This window comes from Centruroides vittatus, unplaced genomic scaffold (genome assembly GCF_030686945.1).
Source record: "Centruroides vittatus isolate TY-2023 unplaced genomic scaffold, ASM3068694v2 contig_1068, whole genome shotgun sequence".
NCBI classification, from domain to species: Eukaryota; Metazoa; Arthropoda; class Arachnida; order Scorpiones; family Buthidae; genus Centruroides; species Centruroides vittatus.
In genome coordinates, this window is record NW_027120690.1 from 38,754 (window position 1) to 44,432 (window position 5,679).

At 32.4% G+C, this 5,679-nt stretch overlaps 1 long non-coding RNA gene across 1 annotated transcript; it reads left to right on the forward strand.

Annotated features, from left to right (window-relative positions):
* The first annotated feature begins 455 nt into the window (after positions 1-455).
* Positions 456-2,794, forward strand: LOC136972881 (uncharacterized). The gene is made up of 3 exons (XR_010880406.1): positions 456-640; positions 1,055-1,127; positions 2,759-2,794. It is a non-coding gene; the product is annotated as an uncharacterized lncRNA (long non-coding RNA).
* Positions 2,795-5,679: the final 2,885 nt, after the last annotated feature.

Sequence of the window (5,679 nt, forward strand, 5' to 3'; positions counted from 1 at the left end):
ACTTCACGATAAGCCAATAACTGAACCTAATAATAATAATAATAAAATTTATACAAGTATATTCTCACCTTATTTCTTTAGATTATAATGCAAGCAAATACTGTCGGACTCAATTCATTTATAAATATATACAGCGTAGAGTATTTTAAACGTGTTATTTATTAACACTACATAATTTTTATTTATCAAAAATAAATCTGTTTTTAAATCTTAAGCATGAAAGCTAATAAATCTTAAGCTAAACAATCACAAAATATTATTTAAAAATTTAATCTGAAGATAATTTTACATAATATATTTCTAATACTGTACTTAACGTGGAACAAATGAAGAAAATATACAAATATTTGTTTAACACTATCTGTCAGTTGGCGTCACGTGTCCATTACAAACACGTCGTAAGATACGTTAAAAATTTGAAATGAGTAAAAATGCACTTTGTATCGTTTTCTCAATATGAGGCGAGTACACGTGTACCGGATAGCCTCGGTACATAAGAACCTGAATGTGCTGCTTATCTTCATCACCTCGACACGGGAAATGAGGAAAGTATATCCGGATCACATTTGTAGAAGTTTCTTCGTTGTCTCCGTTACGAGCTATATACCTCGGATAAGGTTGAGTTCGAGGATAATTTCACGTAAGTTATTTTCCAAAATATTTATTACATTTTTTAATGATTGTCATTGACCTACATATAACAATTATTTTATAATTTATTTAAAAAAAAAAAAAATGTTATTCGCTTTACATCGCTGATTTTATTATAAGTTTTTATACATAATTAAACGTTATATAATTTTTCCATTCGATGATTTTCAATGACTGTAAACATTTTAAATTTTACTTTATAATAATGTTTTTGATGAAGTTTGCTTTTTCTTTTGTAAAACTCGATTAATCGAGAAATGCTTTACATATTGTAATATATAAGAAAATGATTAAAATAAAGCATTTAAACTTATATAATGTTCCGAAACATTCTGAATAATATATGTATATAAAAATTCGCCTAATCTTATTTACAAAAAGTCTTGTATTGTTTTTAAAATAGGTTCTAGAATATTCTTGCCATGAGTTCAACAGACCTGAATGTGCCAGGGCAGGAATTGCAACACCATTTACAGGCAAGTTTTTAACAATTAATTATGCATGAAGTAAATTCGCGTCGTTATTGATTTTTGTCTTGAAATTGTTCAAAATATAATTAATCGAAAAAATAACGCGCGGCATAAAAGAATAAAATGTATGATCCACATTCTGCGACAGTTCATTAAATTATCCTCATTTTCAGAATTATGAGAGTTTTGTTTTCAGCTTCTTGTGCATTTTAATAACATATTTACACTTTTTAATTAAAATTACAGGCATTTCAATTTAAGGCATTAAATATTTATCAAAATAAATATTTAATGCCTTAAATTGAAGACAAACATTTATGAATAACTTATAAAATGTATAATATGTATAATTTTATATATATATTATGTTTTATATATATATATTATAATAGTTATACACTAGGTTTAAGAATTATAAGTAAATACATAAGTAGACTACATACATTAATTCCAAATGAATCAATTTATAAAAGTCAATAATATTCATGACAGTTCAAAAATTATTTATCTTTTTGAAAATAAAATTAAATGTATATCATAAATAATATTTCCTTCAATCTCTGTTCTTGCTTAATTTGAAAGTTATGCACCTTAATGAGATCCTCTACGCAATTATATTCTTAGGTGTTTCTTATTTGGATTTAAATTTCAGAGACAAAAACAAATAAAAGAGAATTTAAAATGTAATTGTTTTAGTATTGATTTTTTCATTTATTGGTATAAATGCTTCCTTAAAATTCGGCTAGTTGCAAAAGATAACGATTTTATGCGTGCACGTGTATAAAAATGGGGAGGGAAAGAAATAAAAGAGAAAAATAAAATCATTGAGATAAACAATGAAAAAATAAATTTTGAATTTTGCGCTTTTTGAAATTGAATGCATCTAACTTATTTATATCATTAAAAAAATAATAATTCTATATTTATCTTTTATGCTATTTTAGTATCGTACTTACTAAAAACTTTAACGTTGATTTTGACAACTTCCTGTTTTATTTTTACCGATCTCTGATAGAGATTTCTATGTAAAGTCAAATCAATAAACCTAAATTAAATTAATAATAAACTGTTCAATTAGATAAATTTTGAATTTAATGATTAAATATTATTAAAAGTAGATAGTTTATACAATTAAAACAGATTATAAAATTTTTGATCTTTAAATAATAGAATTCTGATCTTTACATCAGTATGATTTTAATTTCGAAAAAATCGTTTAGTTTTCCATGTAACCTTGGACACCAGTGGTCCAGTGGATAAAACCATCAAACACTGGTAGTTGGTCGTGGATTCGCTCTCACCAACAACTGACCACTTGGAAGTTTTCGGGGTATTATTGGCGTGCCTAATATCTAAATATTGGCCTGGTCTCCATAGAAAGTGCCCGGGAGACTCCCCCTTGACAGGTCACCCATGCGTTGCCTTGCTTTAAACCATCAAACTAAATTGGTTTTGTTTTTTTGTTTGAATTAGTGTTTACATTAAATTGTATTCTTAAATAATATATTTAAGAATACAGTTATATATCTACTATCAACTATTATATCAATTAATTATAGTTGATAGTAGATATACTGTACATAGGTTATGATAATAGTTGATAATTATACCTAACTTAAATTTGTTCGAATATTTAGATCGGATGCTGTTAATAGCCATTGGTACGTGACAATTTGGAAATCTTTACTAGAAGGCTGACGGACGTATAAACAATATATTCTGCATTTATATTGCATATAGAAGTGAATTGGTTAGCAGGCACTTTTGTCTTTTTCAATCCTCCTGAAATGTAAACAAAACTAAGGCTCTTCATCTTGGTATAGTTCCTAACATTTGATAGGTAAGCTGTTCAATTTAAATACAGGGTTTCGGGTTGAGAGAGAGAGATGAAAAAAGGAGAGGACCGAGACATACCAGTCCAGGAAGAAATTAGAACTTCCGCATCAGTTACACAAACACATCTTTGTAAGAGAGTGTCGTGCTCAATAGAGATAGGACTTTGTGAAACTTGGAGTAAGTGGAAATAAATTTCCGTTAGAAAATTAGCCACGTGGAAAGTGACAACAGATGTTCCTTGTCAAGAAACCAGGCGTGCCATCCCTGAGGGTTAATATTTCTGCAGCAAAACGACAGGTCGATAACCTGCTGCTTCCGATGCCCACTTTCTAAAGTAAGATAGAGTAAAGTAAGATATCTTACCAAACGAGTCAGAAGGACTCGTTTGATAAGATAGAATTCAGTATTTAGCCACCTGCTAACACAAAATGCTTACTATGATTTAGATATCTATAGGTCACAGATTAAAAACAATAAAGCACAGCGTTTTTACTTAAGACTCCGCAGTCTTAAGTAAAACGCTGTGCTTTATTGTTTTTAATCTGTGACCTATAGGGGAGGGTGTAGCCAGACCAATATAGTAGGGCGGCTCTAGAAAATTTGTGGGCGATCTCACTGATTGGTTTAGAGGTCCGGAGCACTGTGGAAAATTTTAAGTGAATTTTAATTTTAAAATATATAAATCTAAAAATAAAACACTTTTAGAATATTTAACAAGTAATATTATACTCGTTCTAATCCGACTTCGAGAGATTTCTTACGGCAAAATAAACCAAAGTCCAAATGTCCAAGTAGACAATTAACAATAACAATTAAATACTAATCATTTATTTTTACGTTTTTATCCATATGCATTTCGCCTCGTATTGGCCTCATTAGTGAATACAACCATTAGTTCACAGTTCTTTTATAATGGACTATATTGTCCCAGCATGCATCTACGGCCACATCCGTATTAAAATTTGGTTAATGTTACCCTAGGTTCCGAGATGGCGACGGGGGAAATTTTTCCCTACGTTGGAGACTGCGGCGGGGAAAAAATTTTTCCCTCAATTCAAGATGGCCGCGTTTCCGGCCGCCATCTTGAATTTCTCTGCAGACTCCGCGGACGTTAACCGAAATAACCAAAAAAAAAAAAAAAAAAAAAGGATATTTTTACTCACTTTTCGATGGTGGTTGCCTACTTCTTTCTACTTTTTTTTTCCTTTCCGATCCATTCTTTTTTCGGTTTTGCCAGCTTGGATACTTTCTCTCTTGGTGCGGCTTTTTCTTCCCTGTTCTTTTCGATTCGGCTGCTCTTTTATTGGTCGATTGGCGTTTCCCTCTGTTCGATTTATTACTACTTGGCAATATAAACGACAGAATGCAACCCCAAGAAATGTGGCCAAATTTACTTTTAAATGTTCCTTCAAAGGCAGAAGTCTTCGTTCCGCACTTACTACATCGCAAGAAACAGCTTTCTCTATTACTCCGATGACATAATTTGCATTTAGAATCGCACGGAATGCAAACGGACTCGGTTGGCTGTATGCCTAATTTTACAGCAAATTTCGGAAATCTCAATGTGTTATCGATACGGGGAGGCAAACCTAGCTCCAAAAAGTCGTCTTCCATTAACTTGTAGAAATCACGTGTGGTGCAACTCGACCGAAATTCGTCGTTGAAACTCAAATCGGCAAAACTACTCATTATCGAATAATTGGCAATAAACTAAACGCGGGGAGGTGGTGAGGAAAAAAAATGAAATATCGTAACCAGAAAAATAAACAGCAAATATTCCAATACGCAATTCGTCGCAACACTGCAGTAAACGATTTCAACTGGAAACTAGTCAATTTGCATAAAATTGCATTGAAATGAACAGAAACACGTCACAGATCGAGCATTTGCATATTCGTTCGTAACACAACTATGCCGCGTTTCTTTATGCAGCGAGAGTGTAGCGAAATGACGTCACGAGCAGTGTTGACCAATTAGAAACCAGTTTCCGTGTGTTCGCTGTAAAGCGCTTCTCGAGCGCTGCATAAAGAAACGCGGCCCTACGAACTTCCCGCCGATATTACTCTCGCACGACGTCACGAAAAGGCTCCCTCTACCGTCGCAAATTTACACACGACCGTCGCCGTGTTCGAGGTTACAGGATACACGGCAACGTCGATCTCGGGGTTGAAACCGAACTGGGGAAAAATTCTCAACGGCGTCGACGTCACGACTCTAGGGAAAAAATTTTTCCCCACCGCAGTCTCCAAGATAGGGAAAAATTCCCACCGCCGCCATCTCGGAACCTAAGGTAACATTAACCTAAAATTTATTACATTTGCATAACTCTGTACACAATAATGTTCAATGATGCGTCTTTTTACCAAATTTTTACGTTATTTCTATCAATCCTACATTTAAAAATATTACAATGCTGGTACCAAGGTGAATCTTGTCGTTTTAATCGTACTACCGCCTCATGTTCTTTTAACCTTTTTTTCGAGTCTTCTTCCTATTTCTCCTATGTAGCATTTTTGGCTTGGACACGTACATAATATTTTATAAATTACTCCTGCAACCTCCAAATGATTTCCCTGTATGTTTTAAATTGTGTTTTATCTTTTTCATTTAGATGATTTATATATCGGAACTGGATATATGAAATGTCAATCTTTTCATTTTTAACGTTATATCTATTATTTATATAATATTCATACCACTTACTTATGATGTTCTTCGGGTA